Source organism: Lissotriton helveticus, chromosome 3_1 (genome assembly GCF_964261635.1).
Source record: "Lissotriton helveticus chromosome 3_1, aLisHel1.1, whole genome shotgun sequence".
Taxonomy (NCBI): domain Eukaryota; kingdom Metazoa; phylum Chordata; class Amphibia; order Caudata; family Salamandridae; genus Lissotriton; species Lissotriton helveticus.
Genome location: NC_136061.1, coordinates 414,599,847 through 414,619,159, shown reverse-complemented (window position 1 = coordinate 414,619,159; position 19,313 = coordinate 414,599,847). Strand labels below are relative to the sequence as shown.

Sequence of the window (19,313 nt, the reverse complement as noted above, 5' to 3'; positions counted from 1 at the left end):
ACCATTGTGCCCTCTACCGTGCTCCCACTTTGTAGCTCTCAGAAGTAACCACAGGTATTCTATCTACAGTGTAAGGTGCACCCTGACACACACTGCCATTGCTCCTTACACCTCAAAATCATTCCCTAACCCATCCACGTTCGGCGTTATGCATGCATAAGAAAGTTATATAGTTCTGGCAACAAACACACACGGAGAGCAATACACACATTCTTGTTTATTATAACTTTTTAACATGCTGCACATCACCCATGCTGCTCTACAACATAGCTTACAGACATTGACAAAGCCAATTGCTCTGGCTAAAGACTTATAAGGTCCAACCATATCCACCATCGCCACATCCACCATCGCCACATCCACCACCGCCACATCCACCACCGCCACATCCACCACCGCCACATCCACCACTGCCACATCCACCACCACATCCACCACCACATCCACCACATCCACCACCACCACATCCACCACCACCACATACACCACATCCACCACCACCACCATCACACCACCACCATACCCACCACCACCATACCCACCACCACCACCACCACATCCACCACCTCCACCACATCCACCACATCCACCACCTCCTCCACATCCACTACCACATCCACCACCTCCACCACATCCACCACCACCATCAACTCCACCACCACATCCACCACCACCACATCCACCACCACCACCACCACATCCACCACCACCACATCCACCACCACCACATCATCTGTGTGTGTGTGCAAATGCAATAGGTCTCGCTTTTGCAAGAGATTAAGCTATTGGCATTGTAAATGACAATGACATTTATTTATCTGTTTTCAAAACCAACACATAAATAAAAAATGTGTCATTTACAATGCCAATAGCTCTAACTTTTGCAAAGGCGAGACCGTTGCATTGTAAATGCTTGATTGGTTAGTGTTCTTCCGCGCTGCTTGCACTTGGATTGTTATGCTTTTTTATGAGTGTGTTTTTTAAGCCCCTTCATTTTTGCTTTTTAATCTTGGGCCGCTGTTTCCCTCGCTCATTGTTGGCTTTTGAAATTTTCCAAATTTCACTTTCCAGTAAGTTGTTATTCTCCAGCCAGTCTTTTTTGAGCCACATAACACAATTTATTAAATTCGACTAAAGTTACATGTTGCAGCATTCGGTACGGGGTGTGTTTGTTTATGACTCGCCCTCGTTTTGGTCACATTCCAATCCGTATGATGCTGCCTTCCTACCCAATTTGATAAAGGCAAAATAAGTTACATGTTTCTAAATTGACCCAACTGGATGATATCGGCGCTTGCCTAAATGCATGTGTATGCGTCCTGTTAGCAGTTCATGTGCCTCAATAACACACCATACCATTCTTATATCATAATGTACTGTACAATGACATAGCATGACGTATCACACCGTAACATAATATACAATAACAGACTATAACATACCATATTATACAATAACAAACCATACCATAACAAACCATGCTATACAATAACAGGACATTCCATATAAATACAATACAATGACAATCCATAACATATAATACCCTATTATTCAATACGATAACTGGCCATATTAAAACATACCATACAACACACCAGCCAATAGCATATACCATACCATACCATAGGCCATGCCATTGTACCTACCATCCCTACCATACTATGCAATGACAGGCCATATCATATCTTACTATCCAGTCAAGTCACCCTTCTCTCCTTTTACCTCTGCCTATCCCTGAACCCTTAAGTCACCCTCATCTTCCTTTACCTCTACCCAAACTTGAGCCCTCAAGCCACCCTCACCCCCCTTTATTTCCATCTAACTGTAAGCCCTCTATTCACCCTCACCGCTCTTTACCTCTACACACCCCTGTCCTCAAGTCACCCTAACTTCCCTTTACCTCTACCCACCCCTTAGCACTCAAGTGAGCCTTCCTTCCTTTAACTCTACCCACACCTGGCGCCTCAAGTAACACTCACCTCCCTTTACCTCTACCCAAACCTGAGCGATAAAATCACCTGACCTCACTTTACCCGTACCTATCCCTGAGCGCTCAAGTCACCCTCATGTCCCCTTACCTCCACCCAGCTCTTAGCCCTTATTCACCCCCCTCGTCTCCTTACCTCCACCCACCCCAGAGCACTCAAGTGACCCTCACCTCACTTTAGCTCTACCCATCCTGAAACCCAGTGGCGGGCGATACATACTGACATTGGTGTGGGGTGGGTGGAGGGAGCAAGCGGGGTGGGCACAGGAGGAAGCAGGGGAATAAAATAAAAATTACCTCCTGCTGTTTCACCTGCTTCACGTTACAGAGCGGAACCGCTGCTTCCGGTTCCGGCAGACACTGGGACAGCAGCAGATTCCCAATCCAATCCCTGTGCTGCTCTCATGTTGCATGAGAGCAGCACAGGGATTGGCCTGAACGGGCTGCTTTGATGCTCCTCTCAGGTCATGGAGTCTGTGCTGTTTCTCCAACCTGGCTGTATTGCACAGACCTAACTGGGCACGTCTGTTTGTTGTGCACATCACTCCGCCCCCTCGGCCCGGCACTGCTCATACCCACACACGGTGGCTCAGCCAGCAGCCAAAAAATAAAACAATATAGTTGAATTTTTTGGCTGCCGGCTGAGGCAGTGGGGTGACACTCCTCCACCATTGCTCAAATATCAAGTCCACCTCACCTTCATTTACCTCTACCCCTCTGAGTCCTCAAGTCAACCTTACTTCACTTTAGCTCTACCCACCCGAGCCCTCAAGTCACTTTCACCTCCCTTTACTTCTACCCAACGCCTGAGCTCTCAAGTCACCCTCCCCTCCCTGTACCTTTACCCAACCGTGAGCCCTCAAGTCTCCCTCATTATCTATACCCTGACCCGCTCCTGAGCTCTCAAGTCACCCTCACCTCCCCTTACTTCTACCTATCCCTGAGCCCTCAAGTCACCCTCAATCCCTTGACCCTGACCCACCACTGAGCTCTCATATCACCCTCACCGCCCCTTACTTCTACCTGCCCTGAGCCCTCAAGTCACCTTCACCCCCTTTATCTCTACCCACTCGAACCCTGAAGTCAACGTCACTTCCCCTTACCTCTTCCCACCCAAGCCCTCAAGTCACTTTCACCTCCCTTTACCTCTACCCACCCACACATCCTCAAGTCACACTCACACCCCTTTAGCTGTACACACCCATGAACCTTCAATTCACCCTCACCAAGGGAGTACAATTACTCCCTACTCCAGAAAATTAAAATACCCCTCACTTTGATCCAAGCTAGATGAGGTCCCATCTGCCCACCTTCTGTCCATCTATCTCGCCATCCTTTAGGCCTTTCATGCATGCCTCCATCCATCTATCCATCTTTTTATGCTTCCATCCATCCTTCCTTTACCATACTGTCCATCCACCCTTTCATCACTTCTCTCTTCCATACATCCTTCTATCCTTCCACTCAAACTTCCAGGCATTCACTCATCCTTTTCCCATCCATACATGCATTCCTTTTTATTCATCATTTCACCCTCCTTTTCTCAATTCACCCATCCATCCAAACTTTCATTCCTCCAGCATTTCATCACTCCAGCCATTCTTTTTTTCACCCACCCATGTGAATGTTGCTTTACACATCCATCTATCAGTCCTTTCACATTTAAATCCATATGTTCATGCTTTTACCCTCTTCTTCTTGTTATAAGCTCTTTTTTCATAATTCCTTCATTTCACTTTTCCTACTAGACCTATCTCTCTCTCACGCCAGTAGCATAGTCAGTCAGTGGCGTAGCTATCTATCTATGCCTTAGGAGTAGGCCATAGGTCTTCAAAGTGTGGGGCGCGCCCCCTTGGAGGGGAGGGGGGCGCAGCTTCACCTCAGAGGGGTGGGGGGGGGGGCACGTGACCATTTCACCATCCATTGGTGTGCAGCTTCCCACGTTGGAAGATCTCGAGTTAGGGCTCTCTCTGATTGAAGCATTCAGAACCGCCAATCAGCATGTAGTTCCTGCAACAATGACGTCAACACTGACGTTCCTCCATAGAAATGGACAGCACTAGTACAGATGCCAGGGAGTGCCGCGAATTTTGCATACAAAAAGCTGCAAAATACTTCAACTGCTGCCTTTTACCTCCCGATTGCTTAACTTCATATCGTGTTGCTGACCTGCACCTTGCTTTTGAGGCCTTCCTCCACGAGGTTATCATGGTTTGTAACCTCGCTGCTACTGCCTTTCGCTCCAATGATGTGAAAACAAGGCATTCCTCCTGAGGATTCCATTCACCGGCAGGTAAGTCTGAAGAGTTTTGTTTTTTTAAGTCTCCTTCATTTGATTGAAGTCGCTGGTGCTCATTTAAAATGTTCAAATACTTTAGAGCTGAGTACACAAGCCTGAAATAGCAAATATCGTGAAATATGCCATCTGTCTTTCGTAGGGCATATATAAATGCTTTCTTATGACGTTTCTGAATCTTTGGAAGGCTGTCTTCTTTATAAGCCAATTATGTTAACAACTGAATGGCTCTTGATGCTGCTAGAGAAGAAAGGTATATATCCTCTTAAATCACTTATATCGCATATGTGTCTGATGTAGATGTCCCCTAGGCCTTCTTGAAAAACTGCTGATGACCTTCTACTAGTGACACCGGACCATAGTCCACATAATCAATGATTTTTTAATTGTGTCAGAAAGCATGTTTTTCGGGTCCCCCTTTCCTGATATCTTATCTAAGGGCAATGATGTGGCACAACAGCCAGAGCTGCTGACTTTGGAGCTGGGAAACCAGATTCAGTTCTCAGCGTCCTGTGATTCTCGGCAAATCACTTAATCTCCCTATGCTTACAAAAAATGAATGTGTCCTTCTGTAAAGTGAAAGATGATCCTATAAAGCACGCAAATCCCTTTGTGTCATGTTTGTGCTATATAAAATTGTAAAAAATATATTACAAATGTCTCTGAGTGCTCCGATTTCTAAGTACCACTCAAAACTGGGCTCCTCATTTACAAGGAAGTGCTGCAGCGCGGCACCGCAATCCCTTTGCCACGCTGCAGCACTTTGAAAGCACAGGCATGTGTCATATCTACAAGGATATGGTGGATCCCTTTGCTCTCCCCTGCGCTGGCGCACAATTTAATGCCATGCACTAATGCAGGCACCCTTGTACTATGGTGCAAGTATGCCTGCGTTAGGGGATGATTGTTTATGTGCAGGTGTCCCCTCTTGCACATAAACAATCTGAAATTACATTTTTCAACTTCTATGTGTGCTACATTAGCCACATAGTACTTGCAAACCGTCATTTGTTTAATGATTGTTTATGTGCAGGAAGGAACACCTTCCTGCACATAAACAATCACCAGAGGTGATTTCCTCTTTCCATGTGTGCTGCAAAATGCAGCATGCATGGAAATAGATAAAAAAACGAGGAGAAAAAAGTACATTTATCCTTGTTGCACCTCCCTACCCCTCCCATGGGGAGGAGCAGCATTCAGAAGCATTTTCAGGGTAAGTTTTTTTTGTAAATCTGAAACTGTGGCAGGTTCCATGGGTGTTGCGTGGGAACACCCACAGCAACACCTGTGCAACGCCCCTTTCCCTCAAAGTGCTGCGTTTAAAGGGGCAGTTTTTACAAGGACAGGCAAAGCCACTCAGGGTGGCTTTTCCCATCCGTGTAAATATGGAGCAGCAAAATGCGCCGCCGGTGCTTCACAAAAAGTGGTGCACTGGTGGCGCAAGGGGCTTGCATATAAGCCCCTGGAAGTGGAGCACAACCGTAGGATTGTAATAGCAAGAATCCATCGACACATTGGTTGTCTCTTTGGTATATCTGTCTCATTAGTTTTTAAATTGATTTTATTGATCTATGCAAAATGTTGTTTTATGTGTAAAAGAATGCACCATTGTAATTTTTTTGTGCGCATTTTTCTTGGAGACTTTTAATTTGAAGTTTGTAATAAGCATCTGTCATCTAACCACAGGCAGTATAAAAACTGAAGCTTACTAAACACTCTTACTTTCATATTATTTGCCATATACGACCTAGACTCTGCAGGTGTGAATGACTAGCAATGATGCAGAGTACCAGCTTCCAGAATTTGTTGTCAAGTGGTGCTGGTAGAGGGGGTCTCGAAGTCTAAAAAAGTTTAGATGGGGGGGGTATCAGCCTAAAAAAGTTTGAAGACCTCCGCCTTAGGCTGCCAGGGGCAGCCTCTGCATTTTCCGCCCCCGGCAGCCGAATCTACGAGCGGGGGGTTGGGTGCTGGTGGCTGCAGGTAAGAGCGGGGGGCAGCCTCTATCCTCAAAATTCATGCCTCCAGAAGCAGACTTCCTTGCTTCGACACTGTAAGTGGGCCCTAGTGTAAGGAAGAAATTGTGCCGACCAGCTGCTATTTTAATTATAAAATACAGTAATAATCAGGCCTCTAGCCCTGGTGCCACTTCACCCGCTGCACCAGTGAAAGCTACGCCCCATACCACTCTTTCACTCTCTTTCTCGCATCATGCCACCTTTTCCTATTATTTGCTTTGCATTTCTGATCTCTGTTATGTTTTTCCCTTTATTCAGTTCTTTGAGAGATGCAGATAGATTAGGTTCATAATTAACTCTAAGTGTCAACACTACTCCCGCTTAAGCAATGAAAGCGGGCGAGGAGGGATTGTAGAAAGCCAATGACCCTCACCTTCCTTTAACTCTTTTACCTCTTACTTGCATCCTCTTCCTCCCTTCCCCCGTTTCTCACTGTTGCTTGCCCTGCCCGCACCTTCCTCCTGCGTTGTTGCTTATCCAGTCTATCCCTCCCCTGTTGTTGCTTGCCCCGTCCACCCCCAGCATCTCCTTCGTTACTTGCCCCCTCCTGTCCCGCCAGAAAAAATGCACCTAAGACTCATGCCAAGGGGGGCCAAGGTGCTAAAAGGTTGGAAATGGGACTGTGCACCCTACTCTAAATGACCTTTTTGGCACTGTCTTCTTTCTGGGCCAATACGGCAGACTTCTGCTTGGACGTGAGATAATGTAACTTTTTTTTGTGAAGGCAGAGAATAATCCTACACTAAGAAAATAGTTCCCTGCCCCTCGTGGTCAGTGGTAACCTCTTCATAGTGCTTTTTATGTCAGCCATGGCATCCAGTATGGCTAAAAGAAATTGATAAAGCTAATAGCTCTCCCATACGTGAGACTTATTCGCTTTGCCAATCTTTGTGTTTTCGGAGTCAGATGCCTTTTCAGCATTTAACAATAGAATCACAGAGGGCTCCAGCAAGCCACGGGCCCATGGCATATAGACATAGGGCCAAATGTACTACCATGTCATTTAGCGACTCGCAAATTGAGCTCAATTGCGAGTCGCAATTTTCGAGTCGCTAAATGCCATGTACAACAGTGTTTGAGACACTCTTAGTGATTTCTAATGGGGTCGCAAATTGCATGCCTCATGCATATTAATGAGGCACTCGCAATTTGCGAACTCATTAGGAATGGCTGGCCCTCCAAGGTATGGTGGCCTGCTGGGCTTAGCAGACCTCAATGCCTGGGCCTTCTTTTAAATAAAGCCTTTAAAAAAAAAAAAAAAATACTGCCCGTTTTCCGTAAAGGAAAACGGGATGCATTTAAAAATAGAAAAATTAAACTTTTTGTTTAATTATTTAAGAGCAGATAGTGGTCCCCGGCACCACAGCCTGCCCCTAAAGAATATTTTCACCTGCATTGGCACAGGGGAAGGGGTCCCCTGGGAACCACTTCCCATTTGCAAGTGCTTTACCACCCTCTTAAAGAGGGCAGTGAATTACGAGTGTTTTGCTACCTCAATTGAGGTTGCAAAACATTCTTACATAGGCCTCTGACTTGTTATTAGGAAGAGACGCCCTTGGAACGCCCCTTCCTAATAGCAACTAGCAATTCCTATTTAGCGAGTCGCATAAAAATTGTGACTCGCTAAATAGGGATTATACATGGCCCAAACCTGTTTGTGCATGCAAAATAAGGTCGTACATCTGGCCCATAGAGGCATTTGGTTGAAGAGTGGTGCATGAAGCCTGTCTGCTCATGGTGTATAAAACATCAATGTCTTGTCAAAACATATGGTTAAACCTTCAACCAGAAAAATATTTGTGCTTCACGCTAGGTAACTCTATAGTGGGGAGAAGACTGAGGATAGAAATTTGTGGAAGGCGACAACTACATAGCAAAGAGCCAACGCTTGACGATCCTTTAGCATTTAAACTTTGTAGCATTTAACTTTACGTGAGCTTCTGGAAATAATTGTAAGCATGCCGCTGAAGGCTGGTCTTGCCAGACAAATAGATCACCTTCCGACCATGCTTGGATACCTTCTGAAATTAACTGAATTACATCTATGCTATGAAGCTACTTTGAAAACGAGCATTGCCAAAGTCAATAGGTTTCAAATTGGAAACATATTGGCCCTGCCAATGCTTTTTGTTCATGCTGTACAGCATTGGTATTGCTAGCTTAGGGCAGCATAGCCAAAAATAATTTAAAAAAAAGATCTCTAATGTGGCCAGTGCCAATGTGTTTTTTTTATTTTTAATTAGCGCTGGCCACATCATAGCTCTTTTTAAGAAAGTATTTTGAGCTTTGTGCTCCCCATCCCTTTTCGTCTGTCCTCTGTACCCATGTTTTGGGAGAGGAGAGGCGAGAAGGGATAGGCAAGTACACAGACAACAAAAGGTGGGTGGGAAATGTTAGGGCGAGAACACGGATGGTGTACAAGAGGGGCTAGGGCAAACATATGGACAAAGGAGGGTGGTTGGGAGGAGCCTTGGCAAGCACAAGTACATTGGCGGGGCTGCGGCAAGCCCATGGAGAAGCACACTGACAATGGAGGGTGGGTGGGAGAGGGTGGGGGAAGCACACAGACAACAAACAGTGGTTGGAAGGGTCTGGTTTAAGCACACAGACTATATAGTGTTGGGGAAGGGAATGAGGAGTAACACGGAGGGGGAAGTACATAAGGGAGACAGTTGTAAAACACATGCACACTTGTATAATGCTCAAACAAAGAGAAAAACGTAGTGCCTGTAAAAGTGAGTAGTGGAAGGACACAGTATGCATCAATGCTCCAGGGGAGGGAAAAGCACAATAAGAGATACGAATGCCTATGAAAGCTGATGAATTCTATCTAATCAAGCAAACAAGAGGGCCAATGAAGACAAGCAATGGTAAGTAATGGTCAGTCTGTAAGACCACTTAAGGTAACAAAATGTCTTGCAACAGGGCTGTCTGAGGCGAGATCTCATATAGGCACCCACCAACCATACTGAAGACCCCTGCAGGGTTGGCAAAATCTTTTGTGCTGAAAATGCTTCTCCTGACACAGAAGACACACTTACAGCAAACATGCTCAGTGTCAACTTTTCTACCATGTCATTGCAGCATAGCAAGCTGGTGGATACTTTTTTATTTTCAAAGGTAAACTCCCAATGTGAGGTTTGGTTTTGCACAACAAATAATGTCCCTGACACATTGGGGGCCTGATCCACAAAGGGCCTCCGCACTCGTGATGATTCTTCACAGCCGTAGGGGAGTCTATGCACTCAGGCGGGATCTCCGCAATGAGAAGTCTCATATTAGCGGACATTCCGACTGAATGCGGAGAGTTCCCCACGAATGCGGGGTCTCCAGCACAAGTGTGGAGACCCTTTGTGAGACCGGTCCTGGGAGCTTTTTCCCTATACATCTGCTACATTTCTGTTCTTTTCATTCCCAGTCATAGGCAGGGAAAACAGCATTGAAACCCCCACTCCTAATAGGGAAGACCACTGAGATAGCAGTTCAATAGCAGCTGATCCACTGCAAGGTGTGTCTGAGGGCACAACTGACTGTGCGTCCGTCATCAGAAACGTAGACGTTCCCCAACTTCCCCACCTGCAAAGTAATCACTATGTGGGCGACAGGACATCTGCTGAATTTTTGTGTCTGCCTAGGTATCATTTTAAAGGGCTAACCTTGTAGTAGGCGATTAATATTGGTGCTGATAAATTCCAGTCCATGGGAATTGGTTTTAATGGGGTGTGACAACTATACCCATGCTTTTCAGGGCACTCGTGACAAGGGCTATAGAATTAGGGTTTGTAGAGGTAGACAACTTCACCTGTTGACTGTAAGCAACAGAAATAATGTTGCCCATCGCCAGATACCTTAATACTCAAACATTTTATTTCTCAATGTTTTATTTAAGAAGCCTTTCTAGCTAGCTGGTTTTAATTTGCATCTAAACCTGTCTAACTCACGTATACACCTATTATGCAATTCAATAGTTAAACTTCAACAGTCGAGTCTCCGAAAAATGTTGAACCTATAAGCTATAATAAGATTTGAAGTCGGAGTGATAAAAATAAACTACCTGTAAGTAATCCCGCTGTTAGTAGTTTAGAGGAAAGTAAGTATTATTAAACCATTGTTAGGAGGATAACATCTGTAATACAATGATTTATGCTAACAACTGTAAGTAAAATGCTTAGATTTGTCCTTAGTGTACATTTCACTACAGTCATATCCTCCTTTGTCTCCAGTTACAGACTTGTTCCTCTCTGGTGGAGTGCAGAACATGTTGGAAGTTGGTTTTGCAGCCTGAAGTGAGGAGAACAGGAAATGAAGGTAGTTCATATTGAATTATTCTGATTTTCTATGAGATAAATCAAGTTGTTTGTAGTAATAATGAAAGGAAACTAATTTTTTCTAGTTTTATATTACCATGGAAAAGTTAGCAGGGTCATCACCTGCTCCATATCTCCAGAGACAAAGGATCACCCATCTGTCTGTTAAATTCAGTATTTAGGTGGACTTTGAATTCTTCCACTCCATGGGCATAGGTTTTTCATATATTTAGTTTTTTTCTATCTCATAGCTGGTCCTCATCATCTGGTAACACCTAACCCACACAGTGGAAATCAGCGGGAACATTACCCATTCCCTCTAATGAGTACTTGGTATTTCAATGGCGTATCTAGAAGGTTCTTTTTCTCTTAGGATTACATAGTACACAATGAGCACCAGTCAGTCTGTTCCATGTCTACCCCCACTGCCACCCTCTCCACAAGCGATGCCCATTCAAGATTCTGACACACACCTACAAAGCCCTGCACAACCAAGGACCAGCGTGTGAGAAGTTGGCCTGGCATTTACTGTCCACTATTCTAGTGGGCACCTTGCACCAGTCCAAATGACCCTTATTGATGGTAGGTTTAAAGACAACCTATATAGAAAGCTATCCTAGTGGTAGCTGGGGAGAGCAGCCTTCAGGCTAAGTCTTGAAGGAATGTAAAGCAGCTTGTTTTACCAGTCTATAATCTCATCAATGACCAAATGAAAGGAGAACCACATCAGATATATATATATAAAATATATGTATTTATTCTAAACACATCCCTCTAGTCTCTTTATGAGGCTAGAGGCAAAAGTACATGCAGTAAACTTATTTAGAACACAGTAAATTAGCACAATATACGTTGAGCCCTAGGGGCGTACCAAACCATATATTAAGAAAGTGGTATAAGAACCACACCCATAGATACAAGGTCTAGAGCCTTTAGAACCGCTGGGGCCACCAGGAACTACCCAAGGTAGTGACACAGGGGATCCATGGGGGACGCGTGCAGTGTCTAAACACAGCTGCGAATCACCATTTACTACTATGGGGAAAGTCGCGGTTGACATTTTAAAGATTAAGGACACTTAGAAGAGGACTTGGATCAAACCCCTTTAGAACTAGGCAGTTATAGAGTCAATACCCACGGGAGCACCGGAGTACTCGCGTTACCTCACCCAGGGAAGCCGGGTGCATAGGTGTCTTTTGATGTCGGGTTTCGTTGTCGTTTTCAATGGTGATCTGCTGCAAAGTGCTGCTGGCAACCAAGTCGAAAGTGTCCAGGTGGATCCAAGGGTGAATCGGAGATCTGAAGAACCTGAAAGCAGAGGGGACAGAGTCTGGGTCACTAGCCAGTGACAAGGAAGGCGATGAGCAGATGCCCACCCATGTCGGGTGTTTTCAGGTGAAGAAGGTGAAGCTTGACTCTTCAGCCACAAGGACCAGGAGGCGACGACGACCAGGAGCTGGATTCGAGCTGTGCTACGAAAGATGTCGAGTGCTGTGGTGTCGGTATCCGGATTGGACCCAACAAGCCTTGGCAATAGCAACCCACGCATAAAGCAAAGATTGGCTTTGGTGCAGACCAGCAAGGTCTGAGGGACTCACCACTTGGTGGGGAGTCAGGGCATGTCTGGAGCAACCAGGAAAGCCCACCAGTCAATGGACCAGGGATCGCGAAGGAGCCTCGAGCAGAAATGCTAGAAGCCGGCCCACGGAACACTCGTGGAGTGTAGGCTCACAATCTTCGGTGCAAACGGTGCTCGGGGCTTGGACTTCAAGTAGCCCAACGCACAACTTCGGGAAAGCTCGGGAAGTTGATGCACTTGCAAATGTGCACGGTGTCCAGGAGTTTCGGTTCCATGTCACTCGTGAGGGCTGCGGGTCTCAGCTTTACTGGGATCTCGTGGTGGCCTCTGAGAAGTCTGAAAGTCCATGTCCTGAGTCACAAATCTGTCGGGATCCGGCTGGAGCCTTGGAAATGCAGACCGGTAAGATGCTGCTTTGGTGCCTGTTTGAACAGGGGAGTCACTCCTTGACCCCAAGGGAGATTCTTCCATCTTCTAGTCATGTAGAATGTCGAAGTTCCAGGATATATGTTGCAGAGTTTCGTCCAGGTATAATCTGAAGTCCTTAGAACTGGCGTCTCATACTTATACTAAGTTAGGGGATTGGACATACTCTGGCGATCCACCTATGGGAGGGTCTTGGAAGAGGGGTGGTTACACCCATTCCCTTTGTCCAGTTTCGGGCCAGAGCAGGGGCTGAGTGCCCCTGCAACCGGTTTGAACTGGGGTATGCGCAAGGACACCAAGTGTGCCCCAGCACTGTCTGAAAAACATTCTCTGAATGCACCCACCCAACCCCAATACACTAAAGCCTGTCTGGGAGGTGATTACACCTCCCTGTGACAGGAAACCTATTGTCCAGGCCTCCCCTGCTGGAGTTTCGTCCAGCAGCAGGAGGTCAGGCCCGTGTCTGTGGCATCAATTTTGTGATGCCAACGCTCTTTTAAACTATTACCGGTTAGACCAGTGTGTACATATCTCTCCCTCTAGAAGGGTGGAATTCTACCCCCGATGCCTGGGGGAGGGGGAGGGGTAGGATTCCAAAGTGTTTGACGCCAAACACAACATGTTTACATAGAGCCATTCCAAAGATAGCATTTACCACGAGGTTATAATGCACTTAAGAGTATATGGTCTGGCTGCATCTCAGAACAGCCTCAGAGAATAGATTCCGAAAGCTGCATAGGGTTCTGCTCATGCATAGGCACCCTCTCACACAAAACCAAGCACTCTGCCTTCAGGAGTGATAAGGCCTGCCATAGGAGTGACTGATAGGTTTATATGTGTCAGTGATTAAAGGTAGATATAGGTAACCTGTATCTTAGTAAAGCGTGCATGCACCACCTTACCCAGGCTGCAGTAGCAGTTCTGGGGTGCCATTTTGGAAGGCTTCCAAGGGGTGGCATAATACATGCTTCAGCCCCTAGAAGGCATCTGGGGTACCTATGCCCTTGGTACCTAAGGTACCATATACTAGGGCCTCACAAGGGTAACCCAGTAACCAATCTGGAGTGTACCTAAAGTACATGCAATCAATTTAGAGGAAGCAGCTAGGCTGGGGTCCTGGATAGCAGGGCCCTAGCCAGACTAAAGTCGAAAAACAGTGAAACACCAGCAAAAAGTGGGGGTAACCATAGTAAGCAGATCCTACCCTCCTACACAACCCCCTCCCCCAAACACAGGGACATTAAACTAACTTTGACCAGTTGAGTCTTCATGTTCTAAGTGGAAATATCTGGAGAGTCCATCTGCATTGGCATGGGTACTCCCAGGTTTTTGTTCCACTGTATAGTCCATCCCCTGTAGGGAAATGAACCACCTCAAAAGTTTGGGATTTTCATCCTTCATCTGTTATAGCCATAAGAGGGGCTTATGGTCAGTCTGAACAGTGAAGTGAGTGCCAAACAAGTATGGCCTCAGCTTCTTCAGAGCCCAAACCACAGCAAAGGCCTCCCTCTCAATAGTTGACCAACGTTTCTCTCTAGGGGTCAGCCTTCTGCTAAAAAAAAGCTACTGGCTGGTCCTGACCTTCATCATTCAATTGTGACACCAAAGCCCCTACCCCCAACTCGGATGCATCTGTTTGGACAATGAATTCTTTGGAGGAGTTAGGACTTTGCAAAATTGGTGCAGTGCACATGGCCTGCTTCAGGTCATCAAATGCGTTTTGACAGCTTACTGTCCACTGAACTTTCTTAGGCATTCTCTTAGAAGTTAAGTCATTCAGGGGTGTCACAATAGAACCATACCCCTTGACAAATCTCCTGTAGTACCCAGTCAGGCCCAAGAAAGCTCTGACCTGAGTCTGTGTAGTTGGAGCAACCCATTCCATGATGGTCTGAAGTTTGCTCTGTAATGGTTGAACCTGGCCTCCACCTACAAAGTGTCCCAGGTACACAACCTGACTCTGCCCTATCTGGCATTTAGTAGCCTTGATAGTTAGGCCTGCCTTCTGCAGGGCCTCCAAAACATTTCTCAGTTGGACCAGGTATTCTTCCCAGGTGGAGCTAAAGACAGCAATTTCATCTAGATATAGTCTTCCAGGCCTGTTAGGACTTTGTTCACCAACCTTTGAAAAGTGGCAGGTGCATTCTTCAGACCAAAGGGCATTACCACAAATTGATAGTGCCCACTAGAGGTTGAGAATGCTATCTTGGGCTTTGCATCATTAGCTAATCTGATCTGCCAGTAGCCAGCTGTAAGATCAAATGTGCTCAGAAATGTGGCTGAGGCCAACATATCTAAACGCTCATCTGCTCTTGGGATTGGATGAGCATTAGTCAAAGCGACTGCAGTCAACACAAAACCTCATCTCTCTCTCACCACCCTGGGTGTGAGGTTTTGGTGCCAAGACCACTGGACTAGCTCAAGGGCTGTCTGAGGGGTCAATAACTCCCAAATCCAAAATGTTCTGGACTTCAGTCCCGATACAGTCCCTGACATGATCAGGTTGCCTGTACATTTTATTTTTAACAGGCAGACTGTCCCCAGTGTCCACTTCATGAGTGCACCAGTGTTAGACCTGTAGGCCTTTTGGGTGGTCCCTCCTTTCATTATTTATTTTTGTCCCCTTTTTGCCCCTCAGACCTTTTATTTTTGATGCCCACTGGAATTTTTCAAGTATTGACCTAGGGGTTAGGTGCTCCTTGCACTGTAGTTTTCTTTTTCCTGCCTTAGGTGCCTTTCCTGACTAAAACGATGGGATACACAAAATGGTGGCCTATAACTGCCATAACTGCTCACCTCAGGGACCTGAGCCATAGGATTACATTGAAAGGAATCTAGAACCTTCTGGCCCATTCTAGTGAACTGGACCTAGGGTATATATAGGACAGAACCTTGGAGGCCATTTTGTGCAGTAGGGAGTTGGTGGGAGCGCAGGCTGTGGTGACTGAGGAGGGGGTTTAGACATTGTGAGGGTTGACTTCTCTGTAGGGTTGCTCCCTTAATTCTGTTATTTCCCCCCTTCAGGCCATAGATCTGGCCCTACCCGAACTAGCCTTCTTTTGAACTCGGATTGGGTGTCCTTGTAATAAGAGAAGAGAAGGGCTGACCCACTCTCCGGATGGTCACGGGAGACTGCTGGGCTCATTTCAAGCAGATTGACCAGTTGAATTACCCCATCAGGAGGAAGAGCTGTTTGAGGACTTTTGACATCCTCTGAGGGGGACGGTGAGAGACCGATCCCCGTTCTCCTCTCTGTCTCTTGCACGAGCCCACTCCTGCCCTGACTTGACCCCTCCTACCTAGGAGCAGAGGCGCTGCACAGAGGTCGCATCATCTTCTCTCCTTTCGTGATCAGGAGGAGCGAGGGCCCGCTGAGGTGGGGAAAGTAGCCGGCTCACAGTGTCGGGGTTGGAGGCGGTGGCTGAGGCGTCCGACTACAGAGCAGACGCGGCGAAGGGCTCGACAGAACAGAAAGGTGGAATAACGGAGTAGTGTCCCTGGTACCGCGCAGGTCTGAGGTGGAGCCTGACGGCAGCGCGAAGAAGGCGGAGCGACGGAGAAGCGTCCCTGGCAACGCGCAGGACTGGGGAGGATCCTGTCAGCGGCGCGGAAGGCAGTCGCTGATTTCCCGCGCAGGCCCAGAGGAGCGCGGCCCGGCAGGAAGCCAAGTGGTGGCCTCGTTGTACGGTTGGGCCAGAGCTCAGGCGGTTACGTCGACTAGAGCGTTCCCTCCCCGCGCCGGCCCAGTGGGTGAGACGGCCGTGTGTGCGGGGGAGTGGATGCTCCTTCTTTAGGCTGTGCGGCTCCATTCCTTTCAGCTGCCTGGGACGACTGAACTAAAACGCACTGCCTAAGGACACAAGTAAGCAGGGGCCCGGGGGCGGGTGCGGGACAAAAGCCCAGAGAGATCAATTTAGGGCCTAACGGGCGGTCTGGTCTTTGGAATCTGGGGAAACTCTGTCGAGTAGCCAAGGGAACTCAGATGACAGGATCGTTATATTAAGATTTACCAGAACTGGAACTAATGCTGGCTTTCCTCTAAAGCTAAACCAAAAACAACTCACTTGGCTAGTTCTACTGCCTGTTTTAGATGTAAACTGATGCCTATTCATAATTCACCTAAAATGAACTAATCTGTTCTCTGCTGTGTCCTGACATAATTTACTGCTACTAGAAAGGTGATTCATAGTTAGACTTCGGCTGGTATTAATGTGTACAATTGTTCCTGTAAAAGTGAAGTAGGTTATTTCCCCTGCCAAGATTGGGTTGAGACACAAGGAGTACTGCCTGAACTACATGGTATTAAGTAGTTACTGAATTCATTCTCACCTAGAACACCCAGTGATGGGACTGATTGTAATGTCGTATGCTTAATAATGCAGGTAAACAAAGGTGGATGTGTTAAATGTATTTAAGCAATTCTGGTCTGAAAAAGAAAATGAAGTAACCGGAGAATTATTTTTATAAAACAGCTCTTATTTTCCTAAAAAGAAGTGATGTAGTGTAATTTTTGAATGGATGGATGCTGGGTTACTGTAAGGGTGACGCAAGCTTAGCACTTTTGCCTCTAGATCTGACTGTCTTCCACTGGGCCAGGCTACCCTATGTGATCCGGAAACCCCCAGGTCCAACATAATTGGTGTCCAGCGGTGGGATGAGAACTGTGCTTGCGTCCACTCTATAGTAACTTGGTGTACTCCACAGGCCTACACCTGGAGTTTTCTCCTGGCGGACTCCCTAATTATATTTTTGTTTTCCAAATTTACTCCTGGTGGAGGTAGCTTCTAAAGTGTCTTCCGAATTAATTCCTTCTAAGTGGCTGTCCCCGTCTCTCATTGGCAAAATGGAATTTGCTCTGGAAGAATTGGAGACCTATACTATGGCCCAGCTTAGGGACTTTTGCCAAAATATGGGAGTGTTCTTTAAGCGTGGTGCTAAGAAGGGGGAACTTCAGACCAGCTTGAGGGCGTGGGTGGCAGCACACCCAGAGGGGAAAGAGGAGCAGGAGGAGACAGACAGAGACACTGTCATCGGGGTCGATGGATTGTTCCAACCTGAAATGGGGAACCTACTACCAGGTCCTAGGACATCTTCAAGGAAGGGCAGCAGTGTCTCAGCGAGAAGCTTAACTGAAGCCGAACTAGCGGACAGGAGTGAAAAAAGACAGCTAAAGTGGGAGTTAGCCAAGATGGAAAAGGAGAAAGAGGAGCAGAGGATGGCACACAAGTTGAAACTCAGGGAGTTAGATCTCAAGTCCCTGCAGATAGGGACCTCCAATTCTCCAAATGGTGGCAGCGAACCAAAGGAATTGATCAGGGAACCGAGACCTTATCTACCTAAGGATGTAGTCACCAGCTACGGTACAGGGGATGACATCGCCAAGTGGCTGGCTGCCTATGAGGTCTCCTTAAGAGCCCATGGGATCCTGGAAAAACACTGGGGGGGGGGGGGGTTTGTACAAATACATTCCTCCTGCAGGAAGGGATACACTCTTGGCCCTAGAGCAGGGAGAGCAAACCCACTACCCCACCATGAAAGTGGCGCTAATCAGAAAGTTTGGACTGACCCCAGAGAAGTATCGGCAGAAGTTTAGGGGTAGTCACAAATTAGGCACACAGAATTGGGTGGATTTCTTGGACTACGCAAAGAAGGCATTAGAGGGCTGGGTGCAGGGCAGCGAGGTGGAAGACTATGAGGGGTTGTATGACCTTATACTCAAGGAGCACCTACTCGAGAAATGTTTTCCCGAGCTGCGTCAACATCTGGTGGACAGCAAGCTGACCAACCCCCGGAAGCTTGCAGAGGAGGCGGACATCTGGGCAAGTACCCGGGTGTCCTCAAAGGGGACTGGAGGGGATTCCCAAAGGGCCTGACAGGGCGCCCCCCAGAGGAAGGAGGGGGGAGATAAAAAGCGGGAGCTCTCAAAAGGCCCCCAAAACAGTTTCCAGGGAAAGGGAACAGGATTCACCCCTAAGGCTAACCCGCCCCGAAACCCTCATCCTGGCCAAAGCCAGCAGCCAAGGGTTGTCCACTGCTTTGAGTGTGGTGGTGTTGGACATTATAAGGGAGATGTCAAGTGCCCAAAAAGACCACCCCCTCCCACCGGAGGAAAGCCCCGGGAGTCGCTAGTGTAGTGCTCGGGGAGGAGTTGCCCTTAGATAAGGGGGGTGAGTGGGCGGGTGTCACCTTAGTGTCCCTGGGAGATCGGGAGATGGTTCCTAAGATCCAGGTGCACTCAAATACTGTAAAGTATGGGCAATGGGTCACCATCAATGGCCAAAGAGGGGAGGCTCTGAGAGACACAGGAGCCAGTATGACTATGGTAAGGAGTCAACTGGTGTCTTCAGAGCAGGTGATTCCACATGTACTCCACCCCGCTGCGATGGCTGACGGCAGATTGGGCCACTACCCTGTGGCCGAGGTTCCCTTTGAGTGGGAAGGGGTTGCAGGTTCACTTCGAGTTGCCGTAAGCCCTGCCGTGCCAGTCGATTGTCTGTTGGGAAATGACATGGAGCACAATGCTTGGAAGGAGGTGTATTACCGGACTCATTCGGAGATGCTTGGTACACCTGACTGGGCCTGTGCAAGCACAAGGTCCGCGACTACCCGGAGAGGGAGTTCGCCTGGGCTGGAGCCTGGAACAATGGCCCAGCCTGCTGCCAAAAAGGGAAAGATCCGAAGACAGGAGAAGCCTGCTTCGGCT

General features: G+C 47.3%; 1 protein-coding gene across 2 annotated transcripts in view; it reads left to right on the top strand.

Moving 5' to 3' along the window:
* LOC144822560 (uncharacterized) overlaps positions 1 to 19,313 on the top strand; it is a 334,324-nt gene that overhangs the window by 115,999 nt on the left and 199,012 nt on the right. For both annotated transcript variants that reach the window (XR_013608641.1, XM_078680231.1), the window contains exon 2: positions 10,522 to 10,606. The gene's annotated coding sequence lies outside the window, so the exon portion shown is untranslated. The remainder of the gene's footprint in view (positions 1 to 10,521; positions 10,607 to 19,313) is intronic.